At 35.6% G+C, this 17,982-nt stretch overlaps 1 pseudogene; it reads left to right on the top strand.

The window, feature by feature from the left end:
* The first annotated feature begins 706 nt into the window (after positions 1 to 706).
* LOC145260117 (U2 spliceosomal RNA) lies at positions 707 to 845 on the top strand (annotated as a pseudogene).
* Positions 846 to 17,982: the final 17,137 nt, after the last annotated feature.

The following is a 17,982-nucleotide window of genomic DNA, read 5'->3' as shown; positions in this document are numbered from 1 at the left end:
GGTAGATATTGCCGCTATACAGGAGACTCACTTTATTTGTGACGGGAATTGTCAGGTGCTGGTGAACGATTACGATGTTTACTCAGCATATGGCAATACCTATAGTCGTGGAATCTCCTTGCTAGTAAAGTGCACCCTATCAGCGTCGGTGAATGTTGTTAAATTTGTTTTGTAAATTTGAATTTTGCTTTTAATTTATTTTAATTTTACATTGAATTATTTTGATTGTAATTTTCATTTTCACGAAATAAATTAAATATAAAGATCAAAGTGTAGTATCTGTTCCGGCAGATACTGCATGCAAAGACCATATGTGGGGTTTCCCCCACATATAAGACTTTGGTCAATGTAGGGACAACCCTTCATACCAATTTTCACTATCCAGCTCCCCTACTCCCCGGGGAGCTGGTCCCCATTTCCCCTTCACTCCTCACTTTAAAAATCGGCCTTGTGCCTAATTTGCTCGGTGGGGGAGCAAATAAATATCTCAAAGTGTAGTATCTGCCGAAACAGATACTGCAAGCAAAGACCATATGTGGGGGCAACCCCACATATAAGACCTTGGTCAATGTAGGGGAAACCCTTCATACTAATTGTCATTATCCAGCTCCCCTACTCCCCAGGGGGGTGGTCCCCATTTTCCCTTCATTCCTCACATTAAAAATCAGCCTTGCGCCTAATTTGCTCGGTGGGAGAGCAAATAAAAACCGCTTTTCTTGGTCTTTTGGCCAAGATCAAAGTGTAGTATCTGTTCTTACTACATGCTGTACTTATGTTTGTAACTTTATGATAAAAAGTGGGGGATCACGTTTCTGCATTAATTTAATGTAAAATGATCACCCACTTTACAACTAGTCAGTCTCCAAGCCATTCAAGTCATTCTCCAGATCATTCAGGTTGTTTTTGAAGGATTCCAATTATTTTTTAAGCATTTAAGTCATTCTTAAGGTCATTCAATTCATCTTTAAGTTCATTGAAGTCATTCTAAGTTATTTACTTTTTATTTATTTAAGTCATTTCAGCCCATTTTTCGGTCATTTTAGTTCATCTTAAAGAATTCCATGTCAATCCTATATTCACACATTCATTCATTACATGAAAGCACACGACTAATGCTTATATGCCTTGTTTCTACTATAACAAAATTTCTTTAACTCGAGGAAAATATTAATAGCCACTTTTCTACAGTCAAGGTTCATGCAGTCGCAATTGATTTATGGGGTTCCAACCAAAGAAAAACTAATTTCAACGATGGTAATGTGCTCATTTAAATAATATTGATGCCTGCATTTTTATAAAACTTTCTGAAAAGTTGTAACTTACTGTTTTCTATATCATTTTGTTTGTCTGTACTTCGAGATAACTCTTGGGTGTACCCCAGGGGCTCTTTTAGGGCGAAAAAAACACTCCATGTTTGTGACTATTTTATCATATTTGTCCAAAATTTTCTGTGTATGACTATTTAGCAGTTTTGCATGGTGTTGAACTCAAATTTACATATGTTAATGCCTAAAACTGCACCGTTTGTTGATTTTTATCAGGATTTGACGTCCCTTGGGGAATTTTCGGGCGAAATGTGGGAGGGCAAATACTGAACTTAGTTATTTTCTACGCCTCGTACACTGTGCACTCACGGAGGGCCACGCATACGTCATTAAATTTTATTCTTTTTCAAACCAAACAAGGCATTTTGCACCATGGACGTAAGTTGCTATAAATTGGGTTTATATCTAAAAGAGAATTGTGGAGAGCCACGTTTTACAGTAAAATATAAACAAGGAAACAATTCATAAGACTAAAAATACGATGGATGATGATACTAGAAAAGAAAGCTTTCCTGTGTCGAGGGGCGTCAACAGTGAACGGTAATATCTGGCTGCTTATTAAGTTTGTTGCGAGTATGCACGTGAAGGGCCACAGATGCTATGCGGTCGTTAAAGCACATTTTATTAATTGATGAATGGAAAGATTGATTAAGTAAATTCATATAATGGATAAAAGTAAGAAAACCTTATTAATTATTTGCCTACAAAAAATTCGATTCTACAAACCATTATTACAGATCGGGCAAATAGTTGTATTATATATACAAATTACGTTCTAGTAATCATTACAAATTCCAACTTATATACGAGGAGAATCTAGTACGCTATCTCTTGAAATGAAAACTAATTTGCCAATGATTTCAATCAAATTTTATTTCACGAAACCTTTGAAACCATTTGGTGATTAATAGGCTTGTTGATCGATCACATTTAATGAAGTGTACTGAAGAAAGATAAATTTAATGGAAGTGATTAAATTCTCTAACACACAGATACACACACACACACACACATATATATATATATATATATATATATATATATATATATATATATATATATATGATGAAAATAATGGAAATAGTATTCCGACGAAATAGAGAAATAAAAAGGAACAAACCGTATTATGTGTTCATCAACGTTTCGTCTATATTTCGAAATAAAGACGAAACGTTGATGAACACATAATACGGTTTGTTACTTTTTATTTCTCTATTTTGTCTTTCTCTCTCTCTCTCTTTCTATCTATATATATATATGTATATATATGTATATATATATATATATATATATATATATATATATATATATATTCCAGGTAGAAATATACCCAAAAATTAAGAATAATTGAATTTCAACGAGGATCGTTTATATTGCTCAATCAAAGAAGGCAAAGTATATTTTTTTATTCTTTATGTAAGTACAATCATATCTTGCTCCGATATGCAGACCGTTTCAATCATATTTGTTTTCATCCGCCCAGAAAAATTAAAATATAAAAATAAAAAAGGCTCCAACCCTTTTCAAATATTAAGGAGAGAAAAAATGTCATGACTGGCAATAAGCAAAAATTAAAGTTCGTCCAAACATGATTAAAACGGTCTGCACATCGTAGCAAGATACGACTGCTTTTACATAATATACATATATATATATATATATATATTTATATATGTGTGTGTGTGTGTGTGTGTGTGTGTGTGTGTGTACATATACATATAAGCTCCGTGTATCGCTTTATTGCAGGTCAATTTAAAAAAATTTTTAAATTGCTATGAAACGCAGAGAAATTAAATTTTGTATACTGCAAGAGCATAATAAGGTGCCTTGTGTCCATGATTTTTGTGGAATTTTAATAATTGTTTGGAAAATTATGATAGTTTTACTATGTTCTGGTAATTTAAATGTATATCATATTATTGCAAGTTTCCAAAATGCCTAGAAAGGGTCGATTGACAGCTAGTGAAAAGGAACGTGCGGTTGAAGGCTTTGCAGATGGTTAATCTCTCGTAAATCTAGCCAAGAAGCTTGGGAGAGATCGAAGAACATTATCTTGATTCGTCGAAAATCCAAATATCAAACCAAGCAAGGAAAAAACACAAGAAAGACAGTTTCTGCTCGTGATTTTAGAAAAATTCGCCATCAACTTATCAAACAGTCGAGCAGCAACAATGCTGCTATATATGACAAGGCTCGATTACTTTCCTTGTCCAGAAAAACAATGTCTTAAATGAACTGGTAAGAAGCATTTAGCACATATGCTTCACTTAAGATAATTTGGACCAGTCAATGGAAGGGAAACCCTCTATACTGAGACAAGCATTATTTTTGGTAACCAGAATGCCTCCTTTTTTCCTACTTGTAGGAGAGCTGGTTTTTACCCCACATTAAAAACGGCCTTGTGCCTAATTTGCATTGGTGCGAAAGCAAATAAATACTATTAAGCCCATAGCAAGACTCGTTTAAACTAAATTCATTATGAAAAACTTTTGGCGTGGGCTTAGAAATACATGAAAACCAGCTTTGAAAATGTTCTTTTCACCGATGAGGCCAGAGCAACCCTTGATGGACCAGATGGGTGGGCCAAAATTTGGAGTCCTCTTGGATTCCCTACCCCTTATCGATTCTTTCGTCAACAGGGAGGTTGGGGTGTAATGTTTTGGGCTGGGATAATCTGCGATGAACTAATTGGACCATTTCGAGGACCAGAAGGTGTCAGACTGACTAGTCTTATATTTTATTCCAGTGGCGCGGCATAAGAAATTGATTTTTCTTCACGACAATGAGCCATCCCACTCACACAAGGCCACAACATTCTACCTATAGTCATTAAGTATTAGTGGAGAAGATTTGATGGCATGGACACTTTGTTCTCCAGATATAAAATCAATTCAGTAGCCCTGGTCAATGATAAAGATGAAATTTTATGAGGGAGGTGTTTAATTTTCGTCGAAAGATACAATACACTAACTATTAACCCTTTACAATATTGTTGATAAATAGACAAGTATTCACTTTCTTGAGCAAGTCTGGATTTGTATTTATTTTTTCAAATTAGTCCATGCAAAAAATCTAGCCTCGCATAAATATATTGTTGAAAATAGCAACAAAACGTTAACTGCCTATCGAGATAATAATGGATGCTTGAAGGCCAGCTTGCGAGCCAGAATTTCGAAAGTTCTTGTTTCTATTAAACTGATTTTGACAGTTCTGTATCTTGAAATTTCGGCCAGTTCTTCCAGCTTTTTTTCGGTGAACATGCTAAAATCTATATCAACATTATACGGATTTGGATCCAGTGAAAAATGTAAATATTGCCAGGATTTTTCGAGAAACATTCTTCAAAATGTCCAGCAAGTTATATTAAATGTTTCTTTGTATCTTCAGTTATTAAATTAGCATTAGCTGAATCATTATTGCTGAGATATTCGTCCAGTGTAAAGAACATATCTAAAATTTCCTTACTAACTTTTATAGTCTGCATGTTTCATTTTTTAAAGGCTTAAATTTTATCATGACTAATTAGGATATCTGAATTTCTGCCTTGTAAATATACATTTAGTTAATTAAGTTTGTTGAATATATCTGCCAGAAAACAAGTATACAAAACCAAATATTATTGGCCATTATCGATATCAGTTCGCCATTATAATCACTCAGCAACATTAACAAATCTTTTCTAGCTTCAAATAAACACTGAATTATTGTACCACCTGATAGCAATATTACCTTTCTATAAAACAACAGACTTGGATGTTCGGCCCCAATCTGTATTGTAAACAGACGACTATAACGTGGACTAGTTTAATAAAGTTTAACACTTTAATACAAGATAATATGACATCGGACAAAGAAGCATCCATTTTCGTTAGCCAGGGCCTCTTGATAAATCATAGTATTTGTTGCAATTATATCAGGTGCTAATTTCTTCTCACGACACATTAGTGAAGGTCGTTGAAGCCGCCCCACCTCTACCTATGTCAATATATTGGCTCCATAGCAAGCCTGGTTGAAAAAGAAAAGTGTCTTGTACTTGAAAAAGTTTCTCACCAGACGTGAAGTACGCATAGAATAGCAAAATAAAAAAAAAACTACAAGCATCTTATTTTCCCAAAAATGTTTTACATACACCATAATGCAGAATCTTGTAATATCTGTGCTTTAATTAAGTTTTAATGCAAAAAAGCTTGTTTTTATGCTGCCAAATAAGTGAGATTTTATATCTTCTAACATTTCCGCAACACATTTTTCATCCAAAACTGCCTGGCACATGTCTATTGTACAGAGCAAAACACGTTCTTCAGCAATATTATAGGTCTTCTTCGCCCAACTTACCTTCAGTGCTACTAAATGTTTGTAATACTTTATGATTTGGTGTTATTAACATTGCTAAAGTTTTTGTCTGCTTTAAATCTGCTCCAACTTTTCTTTCAAAAACATCTTTTGGTGTTCTGGCAAATTCAGGATTGTTAAATGTCGCTGTAATTAAGCTTGTGTCAGGCCTCATTCGACGACAACTTATGACAAACTAAATAAGGTGGTCCGCTAGCATAAGACATATAATAAATGAATCCTGTTTGAATATACTCGACATCATACGAGGGGCGAGCAATAAGTAATGTCCCTGACCAACTTCCCACAGCAGAAGAGCAACGAAACTTGGCACAGTTATTATTCCTTCTCTGCATAGGAACCACTCAGAGTTATGTATTTCTCCCATCGTTTGATGCAGCTCTGGAGACTGTTTTTGTAGAACACCCCAGGTTGGTCCTCCAACCAGGATGTGACTTCAGAAATCAAGGAATATGGGAAACGCTTTCCTTTCAAAAACAACTTCATGGCTGTGAAGAGATGAAAGTCAGAGGGTGCAAGGTCAGGAGAGTAGGGAGTATAGGGGAGGATTTCCTAAACACACGCCCGTGCTTTTGATTGGGCGACATTCGAGTTGTGGACCGGAGCCTTGCCCCGCAGGAGGAGGGTACCTTTGCTAATTTTGCCCCACCTCTTGATTTTGATAGCTTCCCTTAATTTCCTCAAAAGTGAAGCATAATAGGCTCCTGTAATTGTGGTACCCTTTGCCAGAAAATCTGTCATCACTACTCAATCCTGGTCCCAGAAGACTGTGAGCATGACCTTGCCAGCGGAGGGCTGCACCCTTGCCTTCTTAGTAGGTGGTGAGTCCAAGTGCTTCCACTGCATTGACTGGGCTTTGGTCGCTGGATGTTAGTGATGGACCCAGATTTCATCCTGTGTAATTAGTCTTTTGAAAAACTTTGACTCATCGTCTTGGCACATCTCCAAATTCATCCTCGAGCACTCGACGCGTTCTCGCTTCAGGAATTGTGTGAGTAACCTGGGAAATTATCTGGCAGACACCTTATGCATATGCAAATGGTCATTAATGATAGTTTCCGCAGACCCTGTACTACTCTTGACATCTTGGACTATTTGGCGAATAGTAATGCGCCGACCTTCCAAAATGGCAGCCTCAACTTGACGAACAGATGCCTCATCAATGACAGAAGGGGGGGGCGACCAGGTCTGGGAGCTGTTTCCACAGACTTCCGGCCAAGTTTGAATTCACGATTCCAGCATTTTACAAGGTCATATGATGGGGCATTATCACCATAAGTTTCTTTCATTTCATCAAAAGTCTCCCGTGGTGTGCGTCCTTTCAAATACAAAAACCGGATCACTGCTCGACATTCAACAGGCTCCATTTCACACCTGACTCAGTTCAAACACGTGTAAAACATAAACCACAATTAGTTCAGAGCTGTAATTTGCCACATAACCCGTAGAGATATAACTCATTGCACATACAACATTTCAGCTAGATCAGACAACTGAGAGTGGGGCAGCGGAATTACTTATTACACTCCTCTCATATTTTCTTTATCTGTTTTTCTGAACATTTTTTCCGTCTGCGTAGCAGGCTGTGAGTTGCTTTCATAATGAGGTTTCTGTTTCAAAAATTATTCACGAGTAATGCGTGTACGTTAAAAGATTTTTTCATTTAGGAGCATTACTAAATTACAATAAAAAATGCGAGCATGAAAAGTAATATAGTTAAGCTTTAACATGGAAAAGTAAAGGACTAGTCATTGAAACTGAAAAAGAAAAGGACAAGATATTCCAGTAAAAATATAATAAATTTATAACTTAAAATATTGCAGCATTAAGATTTGATTATATAATGTTATAAATTGAATTAAAAAATCTTAATGCTGCAATAATTTAAGTTATAATTTATTATGTTTTTACGAGAATATCTTGTCCTTTTCTTTTCCAGTTTCAGCAACTCGTCCTTTACTTTCCTCTCTTACCATATTACTTATCATGCTCGCATTTTTTTATTGTAATCCATGATTTTTTTCAGGCTTCCAATAAATTCTTCTGTCCTTTGTTTAATTTCAGTCTTATATCCCCCCATAAGCACATATGTAATAACAATGTACGGCACTCGTCTGCTTTCAAGAAAATCCTCCCAATTATCTCCTTTTCATGCTTTCATTCTCTCTGTTTCACTTGTTATTCTCTTTTCGAATTAGTAACAAGAGTAGTCGCTGAACCAGTCATAAAACCGTCGCTCACCTTCTTACATATTTTCTACGATTTTGAACACCAGAAAATTTTGTTTTACTGAACAAAAATTTAAAATTTCTTTTCACAATATAGCCGAGAAGGTGATCGATAAACTGTAATAATTGTTTGATATTTTGTCGAATAATGAGTGAGCGGTGAAGCTTTAAAGCAGTTCTAAATGACTAAAACTGCCAATTAACCATATATTTAAACTCGGTAGTGTTTTAATGACAATAAATATACTTTGAATTTCACGTGATGAGTTAACCAACGTACTCACTATCTTTTCCTAGTTTACACCCTGTTGTCCGCGAACCTTAGTGGAAAATCCATGCTTGAGAGTAGCTAACCTTACTATTTTGATCTGATTATATATCGATAGTAGTCAAGGCAACTGCTTTTAATCAAATGGCTTTTGTATAACGGTAACCTCTGTACTGTTATTATAGCATTTTCACCCCAGACAAAGCACAGTGACACTTTGATGTAGGAGGCTTCTATTTGGGACATAAGTTGCAGGGATACAATGTAGGGAGTGCAGCAGCAAGATGTCTGCTTACATTACACTTAAACTTCTGCATTTCAGCTCTGTCGAGAAAACAGGAACCTGGAGAAGAAACTATTAGAGTAGAAGTCTTTCTGCCATCTAGGGATCTCTACTGTAAAGCGGTGGAATTTTGGTGCGAGTTAGGTTTGTCGGGGGTATTTATGTAAAAGAAGTAAAATTAGATTGGCGACTCTCTATGTAACCCTGTCCAGGAGTGAGAATGCTAGCAGATGCACCAGCTCAAATGTTACAATAGTACTCCATACATGAGTAAATTGTGGCCTTGCAAATGTACAGGATTATTTCAGGCCTAAGTGACTTTCTAGCACGGTAGAAAGAGCCCACCTTCCTAGCAGAAGCCGTGGCAATGCCCTCGATGTATCTGTTACAACGCATGTTCCCTGTGAAGGCTGCGCCGAGGAGTTTGAACGAAGTACTTTCAGTTAATGTATCATTAGCCATAGCTATTAGTGGTTGAGAAGTTTCTTGTAATTATAAAGGAAACAAGCTTAGTCTTTGGAGCATTGAATGTCACCATCCATTTTTCCTTATTTAACTACACACTAAATGTCTCCCTCTCTTTCTCTCTCTCTTTCTCTCTCTCTCTATATATATATATATATATATACATATATATGTGTGTGTGCGCGTGTGTGTGTGTGTAGGTGTGTGTAAAGAGTGGTTGAATAAATAGAAAAGAGATCGTGAAATGATAATCTATTTTATAAACTTTATATTTTTTGCAAAGAAGACGTTTTTAAAGATTTTAAAAGACTAATATTGTAATTTAATTACAGATTCTTAAAATATAGTATAGACACACGCATGCACACACACGCATACACACACACATATATACACATATATATATACACATATACATATATATATATATATACATATATACATATATATATATATATATATATATATATATACATTCACCTGTCACATCTTTTTTAAAGATGGAATTGCCCGATCGTCAAAGGCAAGATTCAAGTAAGCAAGCAAGAAAAAATGGCTGGACGATACACACACACACGCGCGCACACACACACACACACACACACACAGAAATATATATATATACACATAGTTAAATATATATATACTTCAAACAGAGTGGTGTTTGAATATATGGTTAAATCGGAGTTTTAGTCATTTAGAACTGCTTTAAAGCTTCAACAATCACTCTTTTTTCGGACAAATTTCTAACAATTATTACAGTTTATAGATCACCTTCACAGATATATTGTGAAAAATTTTTCATTTTCGTTCAGTAAAACAAAAGTGATGATAAATTTACTGGTGTTCAAAATCGTAAAAATATGTAAGGAGGTGACCGACGTTTTTTATGACTGGTTTCTATAACAACCATGTCGCTTCAGCGACTACTGTTTGTACGAGCTCACTAATGAAAGCATGAAAGAGAGATAATTGGGGGGATTTTATTGAAAGCAGTCGAGTGCCGTACATTGCTACTACATTAGTGTTTATGGAGGCAAAAAAATAAGACTTAAATTAAACAAAGAACAGTTGAACTTATTGGAAGCCTGGAAAAATCATGGATTAGAATAGAAACATGCGAGCATGATAAGCAATATGGTAACATGAAAACGAAAAAGGACTAGTTGTAAAAACTGGAAAAGAAAGTACAAGATATTCTACTGAAAGGTATAATAAATGTATAACTTAAAATATTGCACCATTAAGATTTTTTTAAAATTCAATTTATAACATTATACAATCAAATCTTAATGCTGCAATATTTTAAGTTATAAATTTATTATTATTTTGCTAGAATATTTTGTCCTTTTCTTTTTCAATTTTAACGAATAGTCCTTTACTTTTCCATGTTTAAGCTTAACCATATTACTTTTCATGCTCGCATTTTTTAATCGTAATATATATATATATATATATATATATATATATATATATATATATATATAATGATATGCTGTTGTTGTTTTTCAAGCGACTTTCTAAATAAGTACGAGCTTTGAGGTGGAGCCAATATTAACCATATTCATCGTTTGAAAAACAACAACAACAAATCTAAATTTATAAGCGATAAAAATAAACAGTAAAGTCATCTAGGGTTTGTGGCCTAACGTTTAAGACGCCGGACTATGGTAAACATAGTCTGGAGTTCGATCCCTAGAAACAGTCGAGCTACGCTGATGAGAGTTAGTTAACTCTAAACACGCGTGTACGTAGATTACTGTTTTAAAAATAATAAATAAATAAAAATGTTATATAATGATATGGCTATAGATAGATAAAGAGAGGTAGAGAGAGAAACATACAAACAGATAGACAAACAGACAGGTAGAGATTGAAAGTTAGAGATAGATAGATAGAGAGAGAGAGATAGAGAGAGAGAAGGAGAGAGAGGGAGAGAGATATTAAAAGATGCATTGATGCTGATCTTACTATAAAACAACGTATTAAGGCAATTCCGAAAAGAATTCCGCCCATATTTTCTTCCACCAGAATTGATCAGAGAGGACTACACATTGCGTTGTCATGATAATTGAACATGCACTCATCACCTGCCAGCTTTATCTTTCTGTTGCAGATATGAACGATGTATGACTTCAAGAAAGAAACTCTTGTCACTAACCTGCGCCAGAAACAGAAATGCACCATTTGCAAAGATACATTGAGAATGCTGTTTATCATGTAGAAAAATGCATGCTGCAACACAAGAAGTCGGTCGTTTTAATGGTATCACGCCCGTGTTTTGTATTTCTTTTACTTTTGGAGATAAAAATATGAGGCTTTCCTTTTTGAACGACCTTTGTATCACAAAGTGCTCTCCAGATGCACAAGCACATGCTTCGTTCATGGCTGGCAAAACGGATTAAGATTAATAGTGATTACGTGAAAAAGTAAATTCTGGAGTACAAAGGGTTGCACGTTTTAATGGCACCACTCCTGTCTTCATTTTTCTTAAACTTTTTGAGTCACAAAAAATAGGAGGCCTTACTTTTAGAACGACTGTCGTATATTCAAATTATATTTTAATATTTGTTATTTCTTGATATATCAAACGAACTGCCTTCTACATCAGAACTAATACTACACTTTTAACGTTGTAAAAATAATAAATAAACGGGCATGAAGCTGTGTAGATTTGTAGTAGTTAAGTATTAAACACGTGCTGTTTTAACAAAAACAGCACGTGTTTAATACTTAACTACCACACATCTACACCGCTACATAGGAGAGATCTTAACTACAACGTGTTTAATCCTTAATTAGATCTTAACTAGCACGTGTTTAATACTTAATTAGATCTTAACTACCACGTGTTTAATACTTAATTAGATCTTAACTAGCACGTGTTTAATACTTAACTACCACACATCTACACAGCTACGCAGGAGAGAATATTTAATGAAAATATAGAAGGTAAAAATAAAGATATATAAATGTGGATATTTGTGTTATATTTGTAGTTCCTAGTACATTTATGTGCTAACAAAATAGACCACTAAAATTAATTAGGGCGCAGACTCGCAATTATCAAGTGCCTCTCAAAAAATTGTGAAATCTCTTCGACCAATTAATAAAAGGAGTTCAATACACATAAAATCACAGCGCTAACCACAAACAAAGCGAACTTGAAATCTTACAAATACTTCTACAACCGACAGTGACATACAACGAAATATCTCCCTCAGAACGCGTGTACAAATTGATATTTACTTACGAAGAGAATTATGACTACAAAGTGTATAATACATAACTTTTAAACACAATAAATATTAGAATATCTCTGTCTTTCTCTGACCAAATAATATACAAAGTGAATGATTGGATAATTTTAATATTTTTCCCAATTCCGATACAAGTATCGATTCTGTATCAAATTCCCGATTCCGATTTCTTTAAAACCTCTTAATATTTCGTTTCTGAATTTTTGAGATGAGGATTGATTATTCGTATTATTTGGATTCATCGGACTACTGTTCTCATCTTGAGTGCCATTTTCATAACGTTTCGGTCGATGTAAACTCCGACCTTCTTCAGGTGTATCTTGTCGAACTCGGGAATGTTTCTGTCGAACTCGAGAATTTGGACGGAATTTCGAGCGGAACCCTTTATTTACTTCACGGGGGTAGCGTGCTTTTGTTCCGACAAGCATAACTAGATAGAGGTCATAAGTAATTCGAAATTGTATTTTTTTCAGCCACCAAGACTGAGGATTGAACCTTCATCTTTCAGGAGAATATCACTTTTTACAATTGAGTTTTCCAAATATTCTAATCACGAGTCGACAGAAACATTCCCTAGTTCGACAAAATATACCTGAGGAAGGTCGGAGGTTACATCGACCGAAACGTTGTGAAAATAACACTCAATATGAGGACAGTAGTCCAATGAATCCAAATAACTCTAAATATTTAGTTATAAAGTTGCAAATTTTTACGCCGCTTCGAGAATGAAGTTTCTGCATTAAACGGGGTTGAAGATTAAATTTCTCGTGAGAGATTTCTACACCTATGCGTCATAAGGCAAAGGGAGTCAATGATGGAGTAACATATAAAAGGAATGATGTATGGGAAGTTGTGATGTTTGTTTCGGAAATTCATGCTAAAGTGCCGAAGTGTCCAGAAAAATTTTGCCAGTAGTATAGAACGGCTGTTTATTTTGAATTCGTGTCGCACTAAATATCAGTGCCACGGTTGGTAGTTGCTTATGCACCCTCCCCCTGCATGGCCAGGTGGTAATTTGGCCGTAGCCGGAAGGATACGCAGAAATATAACCCAAGAATTCCCTTTCGTCTATTGGCCTCGTTTTCGCCCGGACAGCATCGGGTGACCACACATATTTCTGTCTCTCCGTAAACGAGAAAGAGCTCCACCTCCTCTCATCATTAGTTAGGTTAGTTGGTTTAAATTTTAAGGTTATCAATTGTAAATTGTCTGTGTGTATATATTGTATACATTTTGTAGAATAAATAGTTTATTGTATTTCTCACACGACACAATCGCCATAAATGAGAAATATGTCTCCATTAAACAACGAAGCGGCCCGGAGGACGAAAAAAAAAGATTCCAGACAGAATGCCACCGGGGTGAAGATATCATCTTGAGACAATAAAGGAACCACATACCCGCATCCAACATGCCAGGTATGTTTTTCTTCTCGATACACAGACCCTAATGACTAGCCCATCTTCACATCTTCATGGGACCGTTTCTAAGACATTTGGTGTAACATGTGAGGCCGGTCGCACAACAGTGACCGGCTGATCATGTTATAGGCTGACCACTAAAGATATATTAAAATAAGGAGTCTCTGTTTTTAGTTCTACTTATATATCTATATTACGCATGAATGACACTAAAGTGTAATTAGTTGAACAGCGATAGACGGCATATTGGTTCCAGTTAGATCAGCAGAGTTAAGCATCGTTGAGCCAGGTTTGTGCTAAAATGGGTGACAATTTTGAGAATACCAGGTGTATGCTATCCGTTTATCTTTGCATTGCTTTCAATAATTGTGAACTTCTTATCGCATAAACCACACCGGCTCTGTGGAGTTGTAGTTGAGACTGTGCAACACTTGCTTTACAAGTACACGTGCAAGCAGCGGTGCAACTGACGTGATTGAAGTGGGCAAAACGCACTAGAAATGCAGATGTTGAATGGATTTACATAGAAATGCTGACAGATGACAGAGTTTTTAATAAGTCGGAATCGGGAAGCGAACGAAACTACATGTGTTTGAATATGTAGAGAATCGACATGGATATTATCCCGATATCTTCTGTGTCTCTCAATCCTTAAGTAAAAAAAAAACAAGAAAAAGAAGGAATTAATTTTAGCCTAGATATTCTCTCCCCCTCATGAGTAAACTTTCTCTGTTCAAATAAAACCTTTGAAACCCAACAAATCTCTATTTTGTTACCAAGCATAAGTAGATTCGTCTTGGGTTAAATAGAAGATCATAACCACAAGGGTTCATGACCGACACATGGAAAAGCGACGATCTAAGAATTAAGACCAGTAACGTCTCAACTTTGTAGAAAGCCTTTGTGCTTTTTATTGTGCATTGATTGATGACCGCGAAAATGCACATGTGAACCCTACGCTGTAAACGTCATGTGCGAACTGTTTGCTGGAGATAGAAACGCAATATTTTGCATTTTATCATTAGTACTGGCATTAGAAAAGTAAGCCTTAAACAAAAGCAAACAAAACGTTAAAATATCCTTTTAGGCATCAGAATACGCACACATTTTTCGTCCCAATAGTCGATCACACAGAACCTACAGTCAAATAATCATACATAGTCCTTATGTCTTGGTATATTCTAATGGTTTTGATACTATTTTAAGGAATCTCTGGACATGCACGAATTGAAACGCCTATATCCAATTTACAGTGGGAGTTTTTTTTTTCTTGGGTGGGGGTCTCTCATAACGTAAAAATGGCTTTTTACTTAAGGGAAATATCATACCAATATTTATCCGACAAAAGAAGTGGATATATTTACATAAATTTGGATCCTTCGATATGAAAATTATTTAAATCAAATTTCCCTAAAATGCAAGGATTTTGATTCGCATGAACGAATAACGAACGCGCGTGTATTTTTGTTAATTTATGTGTACACGCGAACGTTTATACGCGCACGCTTGCGTTTCGCGTCGTCTTTGTCTCGTAAGATGAATGCAAATCGATCGCTGCTATTTCTTCTGCCTTTCTTTCATTTTAGCTTTCTCTCTCATTTACGCGTAGGTGTGTGTGGTTTTGTTTTGTATTTTTTTTTAATGGCATATCGACCCTTTTCAGGTTATTTAATGCCGAATCCAGTTAATTTGGAAAGAGCGTTCGTGTTGCATCCAGTTATTTTGTAGAATTTTATTTTATTATTCTTCAAGCTCTTTGTATCTTCAATCAATAGTTTGGAGTGTTTGGTTGGGTTGGGTTGTTTTAGAGTTGATTTCATATTTTTTGTTCACTGGCCTGCAGAACAAGAATGCGTTTTGCAATAGAAGGAAAAGGGTTACAGTAGTAATGTTTGGTACACTTTAAACCATTAAGTGGAGGAGATAGAACGAGAGAAGGGGGATGGAACGAAGGAAAAGGAGAGAAAAGGTGGGTTGTTATTTTGTTTTTGGTTTTGCAGTACATAATTAAGGTTTGCAAAATAGAGGTAGTAAAACAAAAAGTATCAATTTCAGCTGAATTTCATCTCAGGAAGCGAATATCTTCAGACAGCCTAATCTGGTAGCACCAGACGCATTTCAGGTGAAACATTATTACATACTTTGGTGGCATGTCGAAATTAGTATAAAATCGCCTCTCCCCGTACGAAAAATGATCACGTATTAAATAATTACAAGTAAAAATATAATTTTTCGAATTCTTGAGTTTCATCGTAGAGTAATGTTGAAGGGTTTTGCGAACAGTTCGGTATGATAAAGATGGAAGAAAATCCCTTAATTAAGGGTACGCCATATTTAAACAGGCTATCTGAAAATCTAATAATGTTATTTTATTTTTAATTCAAATTACTTGTAGCACATCTATTGGGCCATTTTTCGTAATCATTAGAATTTGCATTAATTTACACATGACCCGCAAGTACGTAATAATGTTTCACCTGAACTTACGTAGTTCAAAAGAACACTAATGTAAACAAGAATTAAAATGTCTTTAATTCTTTGTGTGGATACGGCAAGAGCAGATGAAATGGATAGAATGAGAAAGTGAGGGAGAGAAATAAAGAGAGAGAGGTTGTGTGTGTATGAGAGGAAGACAGAGGGAGAGAGAGAATGGAACGAATAAAGAGAAGGATAGAAGATTCATTTAATTATTCGGTATATTATATATCTTGGAGCATCCTTTATATTAATCATCGTTTTCACTCCATTAACTTTTATTTAAAGTAAGACGAGATCACCGCTTATCAAGACCCGAATGCCACTCGAGGATAAGGACTAATGAAAATGTCAGATTTCCGGCGAGAGAACACTATAACCATCGGTATTTGTGGAACTTGGGTCTTTTTGCTTACACAAGACTTGAAAATGGCCATGTTATAGTTAGCTGGGAAGCAGCCATGCGGTATTATGTTCCACAACCGGGCAATTCTAAGGGAAAACCTTTGTCCATCGAACTACCGGCTTGTGGCATCCTTTTCTAGCTGTTTTCCTTCTATCTATGGAGTGATTTCCATAAAAATATTCTCAGAATGGCCTGTTTCAATAGATGAGATAATCTTTGTTATAACCAATACACATTTTACAAGTCTTTATGGATAGGATAACTAGAATGATAAAAGTCCAGAGAGTGAGGAGGAGAGAGGGAAAATGAGAGAGAGAGAGAGAGGATAAAAAGGACAGAGTGACTGAGGAAAAGAGTCATTTATTCTTTATATTATGCATTTTTGGGGGCATTTTTTTATGTAAATATGCTTTTTCCCGGTATGTTTGTGTCAGTAAAGTAAGATTGCCGCTCGAAGGCAACTCAAGGAAAGATTTAATGAGTGTCGGACGGTTGGTGAGACAAGATCTTCATGATCGGTAGCGGTGGAAATTGAGTTTAGTTTTTTTATCGAAGGGGACGGCTAAACAGGAATTTATTCACATTAATCTTGAAAATAGCAAGTTATGTTCAGCTGAGAAATGATCCAGTGATATTGTGTTCAACAGATCGACTGTTTTTTTGTGTTTTTTACGGAGTATTCACCATTTATCAAGGCCCAGAGTTACTCGAGGATAAGGGTTAATGAGTATACAGTAGTCAATGAGACAATATCGTAGTAATTGTTAGCAGTGGAAATTTGGTAAATTCGATTACTTAAGAGAACGACTCATCAAGAATTTGTTCATGTTGGACTCGGAGATGAATATATTGTAGTCAGCTGGAAAGCAGGAAAACGGAAGAGAGTTCCACAAACGTGCAGGTCTTAGAAAGAAGCCGTGTTCATGAAATCCACATTTACGCTCAGGAACAGATAAAGCGTAGCGGAAATTATTAATAGTCGTTTCACCTAGACGAGTGTTTTACATACAAGTTTGGCAAAGGGGGAGCAGAGATTGGAGGTCAGAGGGGCACTTGCCATGAAAATAGCGATAGAGTATTGACAGGCTCGCAACATCTCTTCTGTGGTAAAGAGGTAGCGGAGAAAAAAAAGAGCATATTTTGATTTGAACTCTATCAAAGTAGGATTGGTTTCTTTGAGCATCTCCTGTCCAGATGTGGCAACAGTACTCCATTCTAGGACCATTTTTTCTCTTATACAATTTTAGGAGAAAAAATAACTTTGCTCATCGAACTGCAGGCTTGTAGAACTCTCATCCTGCCGATTGTTTTCCTTTTATATGTAATATTGCTATATTTGAATCTAAATAATTTGCATCTCCTATTTTGCTATAACAACATTACGTTATTTTTAGCTACTAACGCCATGTCTTGTATGGGGCAATTTTAAATAAAAAAACATAGTATCACACTCGTTAATGTCAATCGATGCGGTTTAAGATGATTGAGCATACATCGC

Source organism: Euprymna scolopes, chromosome 35 (genome assembly GCF_053919585.1).
Source record: "Euprymna scolopes isolate OS-2025 chromosome 35, ASM5391958v1, whole genome shotgun sequence".
NCBI lineage: Eukaryota > Metazoa > Mollusca > Cephalopoda > Sepiida > Sepiolidae > Euprymna > Euprymna scolopes.
Note: the sequence above shows the minus strand (reverse complement) of the source record. Positions and strands in the feature narration are given on the sequence as shown.